The sequence below is a fragment of the Cavia porcellus genome, unplaced genomic scaffold (assembly GCF_034190915.1).
Source record: "Cavia porcellus strain 051 isolate PalLab524CR breed Dunkin Hartley unplaced genomic scaffold, mCavPor4.1 scaffold_21, whole genome shotgun sequence".
In the NCBI taxonomy this organism is placed as follows: domain Eukaryota; kingdom Metazoa; phylum Chordata; class Mammalia; order Rodentia; family Caviidae; genus Cavia; species Cavia porcellus.
This window is the reverse complement of record NW_026947504.1, coordinates 34,354,228-34,375,813: the sequence shown is the minus strand read 5'-3', so window position 1 is coordinate 34,375,813 and position 21,586 is coordinate 34,354,228. Positions and strand designations below refer to the sequence as shown.

Here is a 21,586-nt window from a genome sequence, read left to right as displayed (position 1 = left end):
CTGGGAAAATGGTACAGGCTAGATACCCCTTATCCAAAATTCCAGAATGACTGGGAAGCCTTAGTAGAAAGGATCACCAAGAATCATCAAGGTGGTGAAAATATTAAGCTATCACAAATGAAAATGCTTATCTCAGCAGGCATGCAGCTTGATGCCAGCACAGTTCTGATTGGTGCTCTTGATTTTTTCACATTGAGTCTATGGGCTGCTTTATTAGTGAATCTGGTTACAGATCCCCTTACCTCATGGGAGATACTTTTGGGCTCTGAAACCATGAGCCAAAATAAACCTGTCCTCTTTTAAGTTTATTGTACTGTATTAGCAATGGGGAAGCGACTAATACACTTTGTTTTTGAGGTAGAGATATCTTTTCATGTTTCTAAAAGATGTTTTGTATATAATTACTGTGTCTGGAGTACAAGATGATACAGGACATGAATTCCATATGAACCATTTTTTTTCCATTTTGGCCAAATACGAAAATAATTATGCAGCATACAACTTCATTTAAATTAGTATATATATATATATATATATATATATATATATATATATATGATAGTCAAAATCATGTAATTTTGTCATATAATATGAGATTAATTATACAAAAGTGGTGCTGAGGAACGAATGAGAGAGAACAGACTGTGCAAAGATAGACTCAACCTTATACCATGATTCAGCAGATGATAATCATAATGGTTCCGCTTACTGAGCGTGGTCTATGTACAGTGTTCAGGGATAGTTCACTCACTTTTCTGCAAGATTCGTGGGGAGGTTTACTGACTGTCTTTAATTCAGATGATCTTTTTAAAGATGTTTGTGTAGCTTTAAAGATAGAAAGAGGTGCTCCATCAAAGCAAAGAGCGGGACAGGGCGGGGGTGGGGCTGGGGATTTAGCTCAGCGGCGGAAGTACCTCCCTTGCAAGCAGGCGGTCCTGAGTTCAATCCCCGGTACCGATAAAAAGAAAAAAAAAAAAAAAAACTCTCAAAGCAAAGAGCAGAGTTGATTACTGAACTCTTGGGAGACCTGTAGTCCCTAAATTCCGGGTCCCTGCCCATCATACATCCTATCTCTGCATTCAGAGGGTCACCTGGGCCAATCGTTCATCGCCATGAGACTCACCCCTTGCTGTGCCGGATGATAATAGGAAAGTTCTTTTTCCCTGGTCCAGGAGTCTTGCATCTTCCTGAAACATCCATAAAACCATGACAGGCTTACTCGTTAGCTGGTGAGGGGCATAAAGTCTCAGACTCTGAGGTTTCTGAGGTTCTTAAACAGACCAATTAGTTTTAAAGAAGGGAGTCCATTCATGTTGACCTTTCTTTTTTAAAAAATTACTATATTGTTATTGTTTTAATTTTAGTTTTTAAGTAATTATATAATTTATTTAATTTTTATTTCTATTTCATTTGTATTGGTACATGTTTGCAGTACATGATTATATTCATCACAGGGAGCTGGTACAGGTGCATGACCCATCGTAATTCTTTCTGCACCCCTTTCCTTCCCCTCCTGTTCTCCCTCTGAATTGCTGAATTATATTTACAGAATAACTTACCCACAGTTCAGGTATACAGTTCACTAGTAACCAAGTGTTTGTACAATCAGGACCAAAGCGGCTGCCTAATCAAGATAGAAATATTCCCAGGGCAACAGAAAATTCCTCTCGCGTCCTTCTAGTCAGCTCATGACCCTTCGGCAGAAATAACTGATGACTTCTCTCACCAGAGATCAACTTGGCATCTTTCAGTATTTTGTTTAATGAAATAATATGCATTCTTTTGCACCTGGCTTCTTTTGGTCCGCATGCTTTTGAGATGCACCCATGCGATAGCATTTGCCAGTAATTTTTTCCCACTTTCTTTGCTCAGTAGAATTTCATCAGATCCATAAGTCACCATTCTCTTCCATTTGAAAGTTTTTTTTAAATCTCTAGAATCTATTTCTTCTCTAACTGCTGTCTTCACAAAAGGCTGATACTACTTTATCTGCTTGGATATTTCTAAGAAGAGTAATTATGATTTTTAAGTTTTATTTCTTGTTTCTCAAATTAATCCTGTCACATCTGGAGAGATGGGCTAGATCTTACTGCCTTGAAATGCTTCCCTTCCTCTGGGGTGTTGATTCTTTATGACTACCGGTGGTGCTCACTGTGGCCTTTTTGATACGTCCCAGGCCCTGGCACAGAGGACCCTTCAGCAGTTGTGTCTACTTCCCCAGTGGGCACCTCCTCAACAGCTAGTGCCCTGTGTAGCTGCAGGTGACAGGCAAGTTGTTGCCCTGATGTGTATTTGCGTTTGTTTGTTTATTTTTATTTTGGTTTTTGTGGCACCTGGGGTCAGAGGTAGGGCCTTGAGTGGGCACGGCCAGTGCTCTATTACTTGGGCACATCTCTAGGCCTCTGCTACGTGTTATTACCACCAAGGGCAGTGTCCTTTTCTGAGATTTGAACTCTTCCCACCCATCACCAAAACAGGAATCATTCCTCTGTTCTGTAGAAAAGCGAGAACTGACCATGACTACCAAATGTAGTATACCGAGACTGGCACATGCCTTCTTTACATTGACAGGTTGCACAGGTGATGGTCGCTAGCTGGCTGTGCAGTTTTGCTACCAAAACTAGAAAGGGACCCTTCTGCTTTACCTGCTGCAGCTGGTCACCAAGATTCTGACTGGACTCACCACCACCAACCACTTCTGTCTTGGGACAGTTTATAAACAGGTTAAAAGCAACTTTTCCACTGTGAAGCTATCACTTTCTGGACCATGAACAGCCTGTCTGGCTCCCAGACCCTCACTGCAGGGGCTGAGCCATTGTGGTCACAGCTGACCCCACTAACCATGACTTTACGTGGAAAACAAGGAGGTTCCTGTTTGTAGAGTCCTGAAATTTTCACCTCCCAGTTCATTGGGAAAGAAGCAAAAGCTCAGGTCCAGAAAAGGAATTCTCCCTGATGTGGGGAAGTGAAACGGTAAGGCCACAGCTCTGGCAGCCTGCCGGAGGGTGGAACTGACCTAAGGAACTCTCATAAAAGGAGGGGACCACCCTTTACCAGCCACTGCCAGTCAGCACGCTTGTCCAGCCTGCACCGGCTCCTGCTGCCCAGGGGAGGACCTGTACCCCCTTCCTGCCACAGCCCGGAGGGGCTCGGGGAGCTGAGGGCTCTCAGGCCCACATCACAGTTCCCAGGGTGTTCTGGGCACCTGGCCTGGAGAGGAGTCCCTGGCGGGGCCCTGACACTTTCTCCCGCCAGCCTCTCCCCACCTCTGTAGTAGCCTATGAGGTCTTAAGCTTGGGATCTGTGCGGGGAAGGCTTTCTAAGCATTCCATCTTCTTCTCACTGTGCGCTCCACGTCTTGACCTGTGTGGAACAGAAGGCTGGGTACCACGTGGCTGCCCCATCAGTCCGGTTCCATCTACTTTATAGCTTCTCCTTGTCCTATAGTTTTTGTTCTCCAAGGGTTCACATGGTGGTAACTTTGTCCCCAGCATAGTGACGTTAAGAGGTGGGGGGACCCTCAAGAGGAAAAGGCAGATGAAGAGCTACTGGGTTGGGGCTGGGGATTTAGCTCAGTGGCATAAGCGCCTGCCTTACAAGCAGGCAGTCGTGAGTTCAATCCCCGGTACCAATAAACAGGAAAAAGAGAAAAAAAAAAAAAAAGAGCTGCAGCTGCTGGGTCATTGCCTCAGAAGGGGTTCAGGTGGTTCTGGGGGGACCCTGACGAGAACTGGAATTGTGCTCTGTGGACTTTCTGCCTCCAAAAGTGCGCATTAAATAACCCTCACCAAACATTCTCCAGACTCTGGCAGTTTGCTATCGTGAGGGGCAACACGTGAACCCATTTATCTCACTCGCTGTGCGTGTTAAGTGACATGATAGTCACAGTGCGAGGTGCCTCGGACGCCCACGAAGCAGGATGTCATAATGATGATGTCATATCGATGACGTCATAACAGAAAGTCTCCATGCTCCTTTCTACCAGTGGTATGCTTTCCAAATATCCGTGTCTGCCACTGTTTCCCGTTTGGTTTTCTGGGACACTTTATCCTGCCTTAGTGTAGCTATGAGAGTCCCAGCTCTCTTCCATTGTTTATTTTTTCCCCACTGTTTACTTTATCAATTTTATTTCAGGGGGGTTGTAGGAGAGTGTAGAGACAAATACATGACAAATTGTCAGTGCTGAGCCAGAGGTGAGCATTACTTATCACAGTTTTCAAAATCTGACAACCACTTGAAGTCCAGCAATAGAACAATTAGGTCAAGGGATCCTTGAAGGATGAGATTTTTACCTAGAAAAGAATTAAAGACAGATTCAGAAAATTGTATTCTAGTAGAGTCTCCGAAGAATTGGGTCAGTGGTTTCCTATAAACAGAGCAAAATGATGACCAAAGGCAGGCTGACATAAAACTTGCTTTTCTGACACATTTAGCAAAATCTGACACACTTCTGGTTTCTTGGTGCGGCCAGCTGGATAGGAAGTGAACTGAGCCCCCCAAGGAGCCCACTGTTCTTTAAATGGAGAGACAACCTAACCACTGCTCCCTTAGGTTTGATAGTAGAAAGGCCCTTCGGGTACAAAAGAAGCTCAAATCTATTTTTTTTTTTTAATCGATACCGGGGATCGAACTCACAACCACGCACTTGCAAGGCAGGCGCTTATGCCTGCTGGGCTAAATTCCCCAGCCCAAGCCTTAAATCTACTAGCAGTGAGTGAGCAAGACCTTGAAATAAAGTTATCCTGAGACTGGGAGATTCATATCTTGTGTGCTAAGTTCCCAATAGCGGCTTAGGAACTGGAGGCGGAATTCATCTGAGAGCAGTCTGTGGCTGATCGAGCGTGGAAGTACTGCAGAATTCTTCAGGTCTTGCCCTGGTCTATGGCCCAGCAAGCAAGGGCTGAGCAGGCAAAAGGCCTGGGGCGGGCCGGGCCGGACCTCCCGGAGCCCCATAGGTGGTCCTTGCTGGCTGGAAGGTACAGGACCGCTCTTCAACAGTGCCACCATGTGTCCTCCAGGAGGAACTGCAGGCAGGGAGTTCAGGGCAGTTTTATCTGCTTGTTATCCTGAAGCCACTTGAAGCCCAGTGCTCAAATGTTCTTGTACCTTTTTGCTGAGAGACGGGCAGGAAGAGAACTCTGAGACGGTCCAATTTTACTTTCCATTCAAAAGGGTTAGAATTCTCCATCAGTGCTTTAAAAAAAAACGTGGACAGAGGCGACCGTAGATTTACTCTGTGCTTACAACCAAGTCCAACAATTCATGTCTAACTTTAAAAGTCACTCGATGGACTGTTATGAACCTATGACCATAGCATTTGGGAAAAATAAAGATTTAAGCTGTTTATAATATAAGGTCAATTTGAAAAAGCGGAATATAAAACGATACATATATGACTCATGGTACTATATTTAATCCATTAAAATAGGATCCTATGTGATCTGTTTTCATCCAGCAGAAACAGGAGCTGGAAAGAACATGTCAGGAGAGGTAATCAGAGGAGTTCCCTCGGCTCTCGCATGTGGCTGGTTTACGTCCTCTGCAGCACGGCCCAGCTAGCAGCATGGTGCTCTTTTCACCCACAGTGCCACCCTTCATGCCTAGACTGCCCCGAGTTATCTGCACAATTTTGGGACTGGAACCCTGCTCTTTCTTTGTTTTGTTGCCTGACTCACCTCATAAAAAAAGACCTTCAACCCACAAGTACACGCCAGAAAAGTGTTGGCAAAGAGAGCCCAGGTCTTCGCCCATTTTCTTCCTCTTTTGTGAGGGAGAAGTGGGGCGCCATGGTGAGACCCTCCATCAGCCAGACCCCAACAGCAAGGAACAAAGTCACTGTGCCACAAAGGGAACAGCAGGTCCCAGCGTCTCCACCTCCCTTGGCTCATTTTGCCCTCAGGGAAGCCCCTTCTGCTCGGTTCCCTGCCCCACACTCCCACCTCCCTGAGCTGGAGGATGCTGGTCTCCTTTTCTTCTGCCCGCTGGTAGGCAGGGCATGTACCTTGGGAGCTTGGGGTAGAGAGAGAACAGCCTCCTCTTGAACCAGATCTGGCTGGTTTCCAGACCCACTGGGTACTCTGGGCTTCCATCTCTTGTAGCTCTTCCCAGGTGGGGGAACTTGAAAGCTGGGGCTCTCGGTGTGTGGTGGTTTTGAAAGCTCAGGACCCTCACTTATAACAACATCTTGAGAGGTCTTTTTAAGCTAAAGTAACATCTCCTCTGCACTTTGGTGGATTAAATAAACTAGAAAAAAACATTACCTGGGATGGTTCGAGACCCTACTGTTAATAGCAGAGAGGTGGAGAGGGAGGGAGGGGGTGAGTGGGCAGCACACAGTTGTCTGGGCCAAGGACAGATGACATCGGGGTGCAGCTAACCAGACACGGGCCCGCGGCCCAGAAAGACCCCCGAGGCTCCTTGCTCCCTCCGAGGCGCACCATGCACCTTCTTCACCCCTGCAGCCTGAAGGTGGTGGTGGCAGATTCCTGCTGTCGCTGTTTCTGTTTCCCGGATTCCTGCTGCTTGCGGCTCTTCCTTCACCCTTGAAGCCAGTTTCCGGATTTCTTTCTTTCTGCCTTAAGCACCGGAAGCCATTTCTGTTTTCCTGGTTGCTCTTTAATAAGTGACGGCATCTGCTATTTTCTGAACTTGCACGCTGCTCTCACCTATTCTGTTGTCCTTGACTGTTGGCGAATCCTTCTGCCACCCCCAGCACTGGCCTCTCGCCTGCTCTGTCTCACATGGTAATTGCTACAGAGAAAGGGTAGATTTGGAGACAGGTGACAAGCACTGTATACAAAATCCAAAAGAGTGGTGCTGTGTGTGCAAAGATCAAGGGACAAACTGCCAGTGTGGCATCTGGGGAGGCGAGCAGCAAGAGAAGAGGGCTGTGGGAATGTTTGCCCCTGCCTACTTCTGCCTTACCTGAAGGAAATAAAATTTGCTGTGTCAGTAGAGAGGGAGGTGGAACTCTCCTCCAGCCCTCTGCACAGTGCAGATTCCCCGTAGGTCTGCAGGAAGGAGTGTCTTTTGCAATGAGCATGCCCCCAGCATGATCTGTGTTGTGCTCTACCAAACACGTGAATGCCTCACTAAAACAAGCTCACTCGTGTGTAACGTGTGCGTCCCCCAGCATTCAGAGCTCCCTCGAGATCCTGAGGTGTTTGAATCACAAAAGCTCACCTCGGCTGTGTTTTGTTCTTTAATTTTAAGCAGAACATTTGCGATTCAGTTATGACGTACAACCATATCAGAGCAGAGAAGAATAAAGACTCCACCTCCTGACAGGGATGCAGGTTTCTGCCCTTCTTGCTGAGCTTCTGTGATCTGTGCTATGTTCTCCAGAGAAGGACAGCCCAGGAGATATTATGCTAATGCAAAGCAGGATAAATGCGGGAATGACTCGAGTAGGAGGAAGCTGCCCCAGCGGACATTTGAAGAGGAAGGCTCCAGGGAGGTGCCCCACATAATGGGCCTTTCTTTGTTGGCTCTGGTTCTGAACGAAGGGACTGTGCCTTGAAAAATAAATCTCCAGTTGCTCTCTCACCCAGAGAGCTGCTGGCAAGGCTCCCCGCTGCGGGAGTCACTCTACAGTTGTGTGTGCATGTGTACCCCTCTTTGCTCTGAAAATGCCTACTAATGCTGCCACCTTGCCCTGTGCTGCGGGGTCCGGGATGTGCAGATGCTGGCTCTGAGCTTAGATTAAGTCTAGGGGAGGGGAGGGGAAAGGGTGTCCCCGGCATTGGTAATTTTATGCAATCATACTGAGTCTTCTGTGTTGGAGGAGTTCCAGCGCTGAGTTACCAAATTCACTCCCTCCCGCCCTGAGCTCCCCAATTATTGGCTAACCTCATGGTCAAACGCTGAGGACCAGACCAGGCGCCATGACATTGCTGGAGATGAGGGAGTGCATTCTGCTCTGCAGAGGAGTCTCTGGTGCTTTTATTTCTTTAAAATTTTATTTAAAGAATAAACAAAACAGAAAATAGGTAGAAATAATACATACATTCAGAGGAAAAAAATAAACAGTAAGAATCACTAGTTGATATTTACATATTGTCGTTTTACAAATAGGTGTTCAAGATACAAAAATGGAACATGTAAAGTGGGAATTCAAACCGCAAGACTGCAAACAGTTCTGTTCAACTGTCCACAGAAACTTAGTAACATGGTTGTCAATCCTATACACTTAAACATACATGCAGTTATCCATATCTTCATTTATGTTTAGATTAAACTAAAGCAGGTTAAAATCATTCTGAACAAAGAATAATATTATTGCTGGATTTCACATCATGATGCTCAGTGATAAGCACTGGGTACTGTAGTATCCTTTTTTTTTTTTTTTATCAGTACCGGGGATCGAACTCATAACCACGCGCTTGCAAGGCAGGCGCTTATGCCACTGAGCTAAATCCCCGGCCCCAGTGTCTTTTTTAAAATTTAATTCAAAGAAAGACTAAACAAAACAGAAAACAGGTAGAAATAATACATAATTTCAAAGAAAAAATAAACTAAGAAATCACTAGTTGATGATTAGAGATTGTCTTCTTACAAATAGTTATTCAAGATACTAAAGTGGAGCATATAAAGTGGGGATTCAAACAGTGAGATTACAACCAGTTCTGTTCAACTATCCAACAAAAACTTAGAAATATGGTTATCAATTCTATACACTTAAACATACATGCAGTTATCCATATCTTCATTTATGTTGAGATTGAACAAACCCAAGCAGGCTAATATGACTCTGAACAAGGAATAATACTGTTAGGTCTGAGAAAGGGAGGGATGGAGAAGGAAGGAGAGGTTTCCGTCCGTGCTAGATCCAAGGCAGGAACATGGTAGAAACATGTGGTGGCTCCTGTAGCAGTCAGGAAGCAATGAGCTGGAGGAGGGAGCCACAGACAAACCACAGTCCCAAGGTCCTGCTCTGTACCCCACAGGGACGTGCCCAGAAGCACACTTTGCTGATTTCCTAGGCAGCTGACAAGCTGATCAAGTTGACAGCCAGGATTTACCATCACAGTGCTTCACTGTACGTGAAAGCACATTGTGCCTGCAGGATTTGGTGCCATCTTTGGTCCCAGGTACCCCAGGGGTTTACAACGTGTCTCCTGTGGCTTAGGGGATGCTGCTGTAGGTCTTGGTGGTTCCATGTAACCCATTTCCCTTCCCCATTGCAGTACCACCATAAGTTCTGCTTCAGATGAAGGAGCCAGAACAGAGACCTAAACTACCGTGTGTCAGCCCCTGGATTCTAGAAGCCAGAGCATTTGTGGACCAAATGCTGAAGTCAGGAAGAGTTCAGCCTTTGAAGGGTTACATCACGTATGGAATAAGCAGTTATGCCAGGTTTTCCATGCTCTGAAGGAGATAACCATTTATTTTGCTGAACAGGGAAAGGAGACCTAGAGCTCGAGGCCATCACTAGCTCTATGACCGTGGTGAATCTTCTTACCTACCTAGGCATTAGTTCCTTTGTCTGTGCACAAATCCAGGGGTCACACATCACCCCTAGTTTCAGAAAGTCACAAACCACCCTCAGATTCAGAGGGTCATGCGTCATCTCCCAAATTCAGTGGATCACACATCATCTGCTTCCGCGAGCTGAATGTTCTTGGAACCTGACGTTGGAAAGCTCTCCACGGAATCATTGCTTCTCACCCTGACATTTTGAGCATGTCTCCAAAGTTACTGTATTTCTTCCATGTTTCAGGCCCAATTCTTTCCCTCGTTTGAATGTGGCCTTTGTCAGATGGGCGGTGTGAGCTAGTAGGATGCACGTGACCAGGGAGTCAGAGGTGGGTTTAGAAATCTGAGCCAATCATGTGTTAGCTGTGTGACATCTGGCTAACCATTACCTTTTCTGAGCCCCAATTCCCCATTTTCCAAATGATGATAAAGTAGTATCTTTCCAAGCCTTCAGGTTCAGGAGAAGTCATGAACCATCACTGGTAGACCATGTACATGGTGGTTTGATTGCAAAATGGTTGAAAGCTCAGGCTCTTGGGTCAGGCGGACTTGGATTTACACCCACTCTAGAAAGCACTAAACAAGAGCTGGTGTTAGTGTTAGCTATTTTGGGGACAGGCTCTAGCCATGTGCCCTGGTTACCAGTGGTTTCTTGTGTTCACAGGGATTCTGAGAACTACCCACAAGTCACAGTGCATTACCTTGCTCCGAGGTGCAAAACTAGGGCACAGGAAACTTAACCCAGAGGAGGAGAGGACACCAGTGGCCGCAATGTTACACAGACCGGTTCCTACGATAAGATCAAAGTTCCTTGCAGCCTAGTAATCTCAGTGTCGTCTTTATGGACAACACCGTTCCAGCTTTGGTTTCTGTGCCACTTGAGAAGAAGTATATTGTTTCTAATAAAGAAGCCAACTGTCGAATCCTGGCTCTCTGCCACCCAGTGTGGCCATCCCAGAGGGGCAGAGTTACAACAGAGAAAATCAAGGGTCAGCACCGTTGACCAGCAGGGCCTGTGTGGATGGCACTGGGAGATGTCACCAAGAGATGCTTCCCTGGCTATGCCCACCAGCGCAGTGGGCAGGGATGGCCCAGCTCCCAGGGTCCTCAGTACTCAGAGAGCTGGAGTGTGCCTGGGGGTGCCTGCATGCTGGGTTTTCCTGAGGGAAAAGTGAGAAAGAACCGGGATGGACTTTCGGGGACAGATGTGCTTTGAAGGCTGAGACAAAGCTGCTTCAGAGGAAGCGCTTTCAACAGCATCTCTCGAGGTGACTCATTCAGCTACTAAAAACAAGCAAACCAAACCTCCATTCTCTCCCATTTCTGTTTTAATTAGTCCTCCGGAGAAGAATGGGAAGACACTGATCCCGGCCCAGTCTTCAAGTCTTCTGCGGCTCTCCATCACTCTGGGTATGACAAGTCCTGCATCTGGACTTGTGGCTGCCGGCCTCTCGCTGATGGCAACACTGAGGTGGATTCAGATCTATGCTGGTCCCTGCCCCGGGACCATCTCCTGTCTGTCTTCTCTTCTGAACTGTCCATCTTTCACTGAGTAATTATTTTGAGATCTTCATACATACATACGTAGTGTACGCATATAAACAAATAATAAACCTAGAAGATGCCAAGTAATTATTAAAATAAACTCTATTAGGTATTTTTGTTTTTGGGCAGTTTTATGTTGACAGCAAATGGAATGTAGGGCGCAGTGTTTGCTGCATCCTTTGATCCCACACTGGGTCACCTCTCCCACTAGTAGCCTCTCCTACTAAAGGGCTTCACTTGTTCCAGTCCATGAACACAGCGTGCACAGCTGACGCCAGGCTTCACTCCTGGCCAGCACATCTGATACCACAGCATGGCTGAACAAGTGCGCGATACCCTGCCTGCCGTGCTACGGCATCGGGCAGGCAGTCTCACTGCCATACGCTGCCCGGGCATCCTTCCCTCCCCAAAACCCTACTCACTCCTTTGCTGGCCCTGTAATTCTCCCTTTCCTACAATGCCGGCTAAGCTGGAATCAACACTCTGTTTTGCTAACATTGCTTGTTAGCACACGTCAGGAACTGAAATGAAACTGCAGATCCAAGCTGTGTGACCCCGAGACAGCTGCCCGTTCCTCCAGACACTTGGGTTTTGTCCTCCATCAGCTGCGAGGGGTGGGCATTAGAACTCCGGTGCATCTCCGCATCGGAAATCTGAACAATCTCAATTGATTCCAAAAGTCTCTTGACGTTATGGTCTGTGTGCCGGCTGCTAGGCTGCTCTCTGGAACCTAAGGTGTGCTTTCGAAGATAGTGTTGAATAAATCTCATTTGCGTTATTTTGTTTAATGGTCATAACTTATCCTGAAAAGAAACTGACATTGAAATATAGGATCTTCACAAGCCAAGTTAAAATTTCAGCATGACCTTTCTTGGGCTTCGATAGTTTAGACTACTACTGTCTCTTCTCTATCAGAAAATACGAAAATCATTTTTTAAAAATGACAAGTACATCCCAAGAATTATTCACATGATCCACACTTCATACCTCACAGCAGTAGATGCCGAGAAAGGGATATAAATTTTAAGGGGGTAATAGATTATTAGTGTTTTATAAATACAAAAATAAACTGGAAAAAACTCACATGCTTGGACTGCAGACGCGATTACATAAATCAATCCCAACGCACAAAGCTTCCCCAAGGAAGGAGTTGCCAGCACCTTTGTGACTCAGTTTTACAAGTTCCTAGCAGGCGTGGTGAGCAAAGTTCCTCCTTAGCCCTGATTTAGTCTAAGTCCTCCGCCCAAAGGGAGCTGAAATCAGAGGAGAAATGCTCTTTAGTTCCAAGCATGTGTTTTTGTTGCCATTAACAACTGTCCACGCTTGGTCAGTGATGGGCTCTGTCCGCATGGTTACACGTCTTGCTTTCTTTTGTTTTTTTGCTATTGCACAGGTGCTTTCTGTTTCCTCACAGAAACATGGTGCTTCTACACTGTATGTAGTGTTCGTGCTTGCAGCAATGACCTTTATACTGTCCCACTTCACCAGCCACACAGGGTCCTCCTGGTGTCTAATGAGCTTATCATGGTGTCTGGTTTCCTCAAGTCAGGGATCCCTGGAATGCTTCAGGTTGAACTCTGCATTTGTCTGTGACCTGTGCTCATCCATTGGCTTATCTGCTGACCACAAGTTGGTTGTGTTTTTCCCCAAATACGTTCTTGATAGTCATGATCAATACTATAATTACAAATTTAGCTGGACATACTTATGAGCTGAAGATAGCAACATCTCAGTCAGGGGTGATGGCACTGCTAGATTACAGTCTAGCCTTGGCTGTGGTAGTGTACACTGGATACGTTCGTATAAGTACACTCCAGGGTATAACCTAATGACGCATTTCTCAGAGTGACTTGGTGTCATTAAGTGACACCAGATTATACTAAATAACAGATTGTATTGAGAGTACAGCAGAATTACAAAAGCTAAGTTGAAAACTCCTGAGCTGTGAGTTTGATTCTCAGTACCCCCGCCAAAGAAAAAGGTTACTGACATAGATGGAGTGAGATAATGAAAGGCCTGGAGAGAAGATTCTAGAGCATACTGCATTCATACGGTTTTTCAAATGTCTTTCATTTTTACACACAGTATAATTTAGATGTGATTATGTAAAAGACAACATAGAACTCCAGGCAATAGGGAAGGTTGTGGCTGCACCTCAGAAAGCAGGTAAGTGTAACTGTGTATTGTTTAAGGACCATAAAGGTAAATATTTAAATAAGTATGTATTTTTTATCATTGCTTTCACTTGCATTACACAAGACAGTTTCTACTGCGTCATTTGAAAAAGCAGACTACCATTCCCATATGGGGATGGATTGTAGTTGAGCAAACCTACAATTAAGTTTCCTGCATTAGATTTTTTTTTAAAAAAAGCAATGCTAACAATGAACATTTTCATCTATTCTTTTTGTATACTGAATAATTTTTAAAGGATATTATTTGAGGTATAGCTTACAGAGGTACCTTTCTGGATTTTGCTAAGTGTATGTACTACCCTTTTTGCTTTCCAAAAGTATAATATTCCTATATTCTTAATATTAGTCTAGCGATTATGTTTTGTTATCTATTTCTGTGCACAAACCACCCCATAACTTTGTGGCCTGGAACAACCAGCATTTCATTACTTCTCATGGTCTGAGGGGTGCTGGGGCTCAATGCTGACATTGATGGTGGATTTTCATGTTAGCTGCCTCGAAGTTTCTTCCACCAGAGAGCCTCGGGGTGTATTCGGAGAATTTGAAACCTCCAGGCTTCTGATACTGCTTCTAGGCTTCTGACAAACAAACTGCCAAGGTAGGAATGGGGAAGGAGGCCATGAATTCAGGAGTGTGAGCAGGCAAGATCGCCTTTAAGATGAACTATTTCAACCCATGGCGTCTCCTCCCTCGGCCCAGCTCCAGTTTTGCACTAAGAATGAGGGTAAAAGCATCACAGTGCAAAAAGCAGAACACAGCCCTGAAAACCCAAGACAGCAATGGAGTTCAAGAGCATAGCAGTCCTTATTTGGTTTATTTTAAGAACCCTACTTTAGCTGGAGGATTCCAGATTCCCCTGAGGCAGGGAGAGTAGCAATCTTATGGAAAAGCTTTTGTTCCGCATTTATTCTGATTCCCAAACTTCAGTGTACAGTTAATAATTGCTACTTTCTTTTTTAAATACCAGTTCAGCAAAGTTAGGGTGTCACCAGCATAAGAGACAACTCTAAAAGGAAGCCCAAAATATATAAATAGTCCCACTCACAGCTCAAAAGAGGCTGCTTTGTGATCTCCACAGAGGAATCAGTATTTCAAATGAGGCTGGTGATTCTGGGAGCATAATTCTATCTCATCACCAGGATCCACCCTCCTCAGAACCTTTTCTTCTACTTCCCACATCTCCTCCTCCCCCTCCTCCTCTCCCTCCTCCTCCTCCCCCTTCTCTCCCTCCCCCTGCTCCTCCTGCTGGACAGCTTCCTCCCACCTCCCACCCCCAAACACAAGAGTGCAAAGATCTTTGAATAAAGTCTCCAGCAGAAGTGTCAGGTCCTGGCACTCAGTGGAGAACTTCTAGAAAGAAGGTGGGCTTCAGCAGAAGACTGATGTCAGCCCTAGGTTAAGCCATCCAGGGATGGACCTGAAAGAGTTCCAAATAATCAGTTCATTGGAAAACCATCTCTCTGGGGCTGACCTGACAATCTGAGTGTGGGGAGCAGAAAGAAGAGAAGGCTGTGGCAATTGGGGGGCAGGCTGTGGCACTAGGTGTCAGCGCTCTTGCAGGGGGAGGGGTGATTCGAGACCGAACCTCACATGTGTCTTAGACCTGCTCACTCTGGCTTCAGCTGAGGTCCTCTGAAGCCATTCATGTTGGCACATGCAAAGATAATGCTCCTATGGTAGCAGTTCTAACACAACTCATTCACAGGATGCCTGAATCTACTCTTCCTCGGCAGTTCAGGGAATACTTCATCATAAAGCCTAACTGTAAGATGGTCACATCTAATAGGAGACAGTGTAGTTCTACATTAGCAAACCTCAATCCGCATTTTACAGAGATCTGCTCTGGATAGGAGCCCAAAACAGCAAGGTTAAGGTCCAAGCCCTGCTTTCCCCACAGGCAGAGCCTAGGGTCTGTCTCTCTCTACTGGGCAGAATGTCCCAGAAACATGCCAAAGGAGGCCAGTCTCGGAGAGCCACCCTTCTCCCAGTGCCATGAGCATGCCCCCCACCCCCACTGCGTTTGAGTTTGTTTTCCCAGGGGACAGCGTCTGAGCCTGCAGCTTCCTAATAATGCAAGTACAGCGTGGTGACAGAATTGAAGTGATGGACTCAGGATGGTGGCATTTGTGTCATTTTCCTCACTCTGTGCTCCTAATCTGGATGGCAGTCATCACAATCAGAACATCAATTTCTATACGAAGTTAGAAGCAGGGATCCTTAATTGTTATATGAAACAGGGCTCCTTATTTGTCTCCTTTATTTATTTATTTATTTCCAGTACCGGGGATCGAACTTACGACCCTCTGCTTGCAAAGCAGATACTTATGCCACGGAGCTAAATCCTCAGCCCTTGTCTCCTTTATTAGAATAAAGAAATGTTGATTGAATGTGATTAGATCTGTTCTGCAGACAGAGAATTCTCTGTCACACCAACTACAGAGATGAGCGTTAGGATACTAGTTGCCATGCGTCTTCTCAGGATAGCTGGGTGGACACTCTTTGCTACCTGGACCCAGTGGAAGACCCCCTTTTGACTTCACTTTCCTTCTCTGTCCAAGCTCCAGCCTCTGCTCTCCTTGGCCCTGCCCATCTGCTGGCTCTGGGTTTCTCCGGTGTCAGACCAAGCTGTGTCATTCATGCAGTAGGTGTGAAATAAATACTTACTGAGTTTAACAGCTGTAGATTACTGCCATAGCCACAGATGACCTCTTCCATCCAAAAAACAAAGTTCATCTTGTTTGTACTTCAACAGATGAACAAAACTGATACCTGACAAAAAAAAATTAAAGGCAAATTCTAGCAAACTGCCTCTTTTTTGAGAATGTTTGGCCTGCTTTCTTCCTCCTCTCTTTTGTCCTCCCTCATGGCATTCTTGTCTTCTGTCACTGGGCATTTGGAAGCCCCTACTGAAGTACCGAGCTTTAAAGATGGAGAAATTTTAAAAAAATAGATTTCTAGTATAGAGACAGAAACCAAATATTTTAAATATTTTACCATTTCATGCAAGAGGCACTGAAAAAATGCTAAGTGGTCACCTTCCATGTGGAGGGGAGAAAAGGCTTCAGCTAAGCAGTTTTGAGGGGTGTGCAGAGATCAGAAAGGCTCACAGGCAGCAGGGCACATAGCATGGTGGCCTGAGAGAAGGTTCTAGAAGACCAAGTTGGTGGGATGGTATCACACTATGAGGAGTGTAGCCCACAGGCTGTCATACAGGTGAAGTGGGGTTGGAACAGAATCTTAAGGAATGAAAAGGAATCCACCAAGAAGAATATAGAGTCATTGCAGATATCAGCTGGATCTTATCCCCACAGCCAATGCCTGGCCCTTTCCTGACAGTCTATAAATATTTAGTGAGTGAATAAACGAGCTGTTGACATCAGTGCTTCTCAGACTTTAACACATATCCCCGTCCCCTGGACTTTATGCTTGTGGCTTGGGAATCATGCTAAAACTACTATTACAAGAATGTACACCTGTTCACAAAAGCCAATCTCATGTCCAAGAAATGCAGCCAGATAATGTGACAGCTACCTGTGATGCAGGACACTCAGTGTAAATTGCAGGTGATTGCACAGGACTCATTAAATGGCTGGGTTATACTGACTCTTCCGAAAGACCAATTTCCCTAAGAGTCCAGCCCATGAACAGAAAATGTGGGGCACTTGGATTATAAGGCAGTATAAAGGATATGTTCAGAAATCTTTGGCTATCTTTTTGCTTGTGTAGAAATACAGTAATTCATTCCATCCAGGACTGTGCTCTAAATGTAAAGAAATACAAGCATTGGACACTTCAGAGAAGGCCTCCTTGGTAATTCTGAAAAATAACTGGGACATCTATACTGGAATGGCTGAGAAAAACACAAAGAATCTTCTAGAAGTTTGTATTTCTGCATCTAACTGCTAAAGCATCCCCCCATTTGTAATGGGGATTTTTTTCCCCTCATAGATTATTTTTGACTGAGCCAAGCAGGGAGTCTATTTTAAAGCTCCCAATTTAAAAATCATGGAAGCTTTAGAAAGCCCTCCACCTGCATCTCTTTTTAAGAACACAGTTCTTTATTCTCCAAAGGATGAAAACCCCTAGAATGTAAAAACTTTGTTGTCACTGTCAATGGAGTAAAAAGGAAAAAAAAAAAAAATAACAGTGGGCAAAGAAGAAACAAATTGTATATTCGAAGAAGTTTTCTTGGAGCTCTTGTTAAAAGCTATAACCTCTGATGTTAACTAAATTTAACTCAGTGTGACCCCTGCAGTGACCTTCACCTCTCCTTTCTTCTGCTTCCTACGGCTGCTGGAGAGAACTGGCCCTGACGTTGGAAAAGGCTTCTCTGTCACACACAAAGGCCCAGCCTTCCCGCTATCCTGTCAGGAGGCCCCGTCAACCGAGGGGTCAGCACCTGTGCTGAGAAGCAGGTGACAGTGGCCTGCCCGCATCTTTCTAGAGCAAGTTGTAAGAGTGTCTACTCTTCAAAAATCACAGTGCAGCTCTGGGCATTCAAGCCGCTGGAGTTCAGGTTTCCTTTGTGAATACAGACTTTACACAAATTAATCTATTGCTGTTCAACTGACTGTAAAATTAGTAGATTTACTGTTGCCCAAAAAAAAAAGAGAAGAAAAACTGCGAGCTTTCACTTCCACTTGGGTAAGGTCATAGATGCACCCTAGGCTGCCCACAAAGCAGCCTTTACAATCTTTGCAGCGGAACCTAGCAACTTTCAGGAGGCGAAGCAGCAAAACAACGACTCGATGAGCAGTGCTGTCTTCCTGATACAGTAACCGTGGAAAAATCCAGCTTTCCAAAGTGGACGAGTTTGCCTTTAAGGGTGGGAGACTGTAGGTGCAAATGAGTTCTCTACTAACATTTGTTTGCTGTCAGTCTGCCTTCCTTAACTAGCGAGGGACTAGACGATCACATGTGAACGTTTAAGAACAGTACTGGGTTGTACTTTAAAGATAATATGCTGGCTGATAACTTGGTTCTATTGTACTTTGATTTCCATAGTAATAGACACTGAAGGTCTTGTAAAGTTTCATGTCTTATTTACAGTTTTGCATCATATCCTGTAATGGAATGAGAATTATTTTCATTAAATGTTTCAGTAATAAGCACATTTATGCTAAATGGCTTATGAGAATAGATACCCAGTATTTGACTGAAAACATCTTTAGGAAAATTTTGAATGAGTTTCTTACCACTCTGCCAAGGCCTTCTGCAAACCTTGCTTTTGATCTTTGTTAGGAAAACTAAGAACACAGATCCTCTCATAAACTGCCACTGTAATGAAAGAGTTGTTGCTATTTAAAACAGCTGATCTCAGCTAGATTTAGTTGTAGTTACATAGGCTTTCACACACTAGAGAATTCAGTGCTCCCACTGTTAAGAAACTATCCTCATAAAAGCATAATAACCTTATGGGGAACTGTGTAAAATAACTGTAATCCATGAACAATTATTTGTTGAGGAATCTGCTAAGTATGTGAACCCCCACAGGCTACACAGTATCATGTGATTTCACAGTAAGTAAATAATTTTGACTCACTTAAGATTTGCTTAAAATTGTTAGTCATTGTGACAAGGTGAAGACATACCCTAGTATTAATACTTTTCAGCTATAGAATAATTCCTTTGTGGGACTGATGTATAAATTTAAAGTACTTTAGGCTAAGTAACTGAATTTTACATACATGTACATTTTGGAAACTTCTTTTTAACTGAATCTTCCACGCCACCCCATTTTGGAAGCTTCCTTCTGTATTGGTGGATAGAGGAAGAATTTTGAGATCTAACAGGTGAGGGAGGGGCAGGATGTTTTCATTAATCCTTCACCAGGGCAACACCGGTGTATCCACTCAGAAAGCTATGGAACTATCATGGAATTAGCATGTGATAAAAAATGTAGAAGTTGGGGCTGGGGATTTTACTCAGCGGCATAAGCGCCTGCCTTGCAAGCAGGCAGTCGTGAGTTCGATCCCTGGTATCGATAAAAACGAAAAAGACCAAAAAAATCCGAAAAAACAAAAATGTAGAAGTTTTAGAGCCACTAGGACTTGAGTCTTATTATTGAGCTATGCTTTGTATGTGTACATTATGGGTAGAAACAATGACCATAGGGAAAGCTCTCTCTATGTCTAAGGATCTCCTTCTATGCACACAATGGATCAGTTAGTTTACAGGCTTGTGGTATAGTAATTATGTCCTCAAAAGAGAGTATGTCTTAGCAAATAGAGGCCATAAACGCAGGAAATGCCCTGGAAGAGCCGCTCACCCACTTTATGCACTGTCTTTTTTCAGGGGTTAAAAAAATCTGCCCAAATAAGCTCAGCTCAAAGCTTTTAACAAAAATTTAAAAGCAGCTATGTTATGTTTCAGATGGAGATCAGAACAGAGCTCAAGAGATGAAAAATGGGTTCTCTCCCTCTGCGAGTATCTTACGGCCTGTATCTAGCTCCCCAAAGCTTCAGGAAGTCATAGTTGGAGCTTTTCAGAGGCGGCAGAATCCAGAGTGTTCCGTGATGCTGGGATGAAGGGTGTGTGATTACTAAATCAGTCTACTAGCATTGTTCTGGATAGGATTAAGGGTGCCCCACCTTGCCTGGTTAAAGTATAAGGGATAGAAAGAGGGCTAGCACACTCTTGTCCCTAACTTGCTTTTGTGTCTTCTGCCTGCCATAGACTGTTTCTCTCCTGCAGTGCCCCTCTGCCATGCCACCCTGGCTTGGAGACAGCCAACTATGGAATGAAGCCTCTACAAACTGTGAGCTAAATAAATCTTTCCTCTTCTAAGTGTGGGTGTTGAGTATTTTGTCTCAGCAATGAGAAAAGTAGCTAAGCCAGAGTATGTCTGTAATATTCATCCCTTTCTGCTTGTCTCCTCCCAGGAACATGAAACCACTATCTTGTAGGTGGTGGAGACATTTGACAGTGACAGGTGGACAGCTGCCCAAATCACCTGCTCTGGACATATGAGCCTGCAAGAAGGGATGCAAAAAGCAGGCTGTTGGGCGGTTTCAGTTACCAGGGGCTACTTGGTGTGAATTTCTTCAATTAAGAATCTTAGCAAATGGCAAGTCCCTAGTTTGCACAGTTAAGTGCTTCAAATCCTCTCCCTATGACTTAATGTTTTCATGGGCTTGTTAATCTACTCCTGTGCACTGTAAGGAACACAGGAGTTAAGAGCACCAACTGTGGCCCCAGAGTGCCTGGATTCCTCTTTTTCTTTTCCTCCCTCTCATTCTTTAAATTCTTGATTCTGCTGATTGTATGAACTTGAACAAATCACTCGATTACTTTGTTTCAGTTTCTTCATCTGTGAAATGGGTATTACTAGTGAGTTCATTGAATCAATTATCAAGAGCTTGCATACTGAAGTGCCTGGCACCTCAGTAAATGTTATCACAAACGTGGGCACCATTTCCCAAGGCACTGCACCACTTACCCTATCCCTGAAATTGTTATATCCTGGTATCAAGAACTATGATAGAATCAAATGAATCTCGAATGGTTCATTTATCTCGGAAATGGCTACCATGCAGACCCCAGACTTTGGGGTCACACACGAAATACTTCGGGGCTTATCACATCACAAGTTATGAGCTGAGCCTAATGCACCACATACTGTGATGAGGAAAAGGATTTTTTGTTCTCAAATACTTATTTAAGGCTGATTTAGCTTCCTTATGAATAAAGAATAAAGAGGGAACACCTGATTCAAGCAGTTACTTGATGAGCGTTAAATTAGATAACGTGTTTTGATCTGCGCTAGTTAGTAAATGTTAGTTTCTCTTCCCAGTAGCAATCTAAAGATTTCCTCGTAGGGTAGCTCCACCAAGGCCAGCCTGTAGACTCTTCACTCTACCACTGAGGACTTTCCCATTGAAGAACAGAGGTGCAGGTAGTTGGCACTTCTCCAACAGTGGGGGCTGGAGTCAGCACCCTGGTGACACTTGTGGGCCCAAGAGGCAGCAGTAAAAAAACAAAACAAAAAAACCCACAAAACATGGGCAGCCGACTGTGCTGGCTATTCTCTGACTCTGGGAAGTCCGTTAACAACTCTAAGTTGGTAACTTGTTAGAACTTGCAATTCTAATAGCAACTTCAGTCTGATTCGCCTGTTCCAGCACCATTGGTCTCCCGGGGTGGAGAGGAACAGAGCCACTTGTTAGTTGGGGACAATGCTCCCTAACTCACAGTAGTTTCAAAAGAAGCCTATAAGTAATATTTTATTAATAAAAAGATTATTAATGTAGCTGGTAGAAATGACGCTCTGATTGCTGCAAAAATTCAACATATGAGTCATGTCACTTTTGGAGTGGCTCACCTGCATTTTTTTATCGGAGGAATTTAACCCACTGCTTCAGTCACCCGTCACC

At 44.6% G+C, this 21,586-nt stretch overlaps 1 protein-coding gene and 1 long non-coding RNA gene across 4 annotated transcripts in view; one reads left to right on the top strand and one right to left on the bottom strand.

Moving 5' to 3' along the window:
• Window positions 1–11,131, top strand: part of Lnx2 (ligand of numb-protein X 2) — a 131,441-nt gene extending 120,310 nt beyond the window's left edge. The window contains exons 12-13 of one of the 3 annotated variants that reach the window (XR_010041746.1): window positions 10,139–10,463; window positions 10,811–11,131. The gene's annotated coding sequence lies outside the window, so the exon portion shown is untranslated. Of the gene's footprint in view, window positions 1–10,138 lie in introns of all 3 variants that reach the window. The other 2 variants (XR_010041745.1, XR_010041744.1) reach the window with 2 other exon arrangements.
• A 145-nt stretch (window positions 11,132–11,276) lies between these two features.
• Window positions 11,277–21,585, bottom strand: LOC134471961 (uncharacterized). Its single transcript, XR_010041748.1, has 3 exons — window positions 21,535–21,585; window positions 15,879–15,983; window positions 11,277–12,272 (listed from the first exon to the last, which is right to left on the bottom strand). It is a non-coding gene; the product is annotated as an uncharacterized LOC134471961 (long non-coding RNA).
• Window position 21,586: the final 1 nt, after the last annotated feature.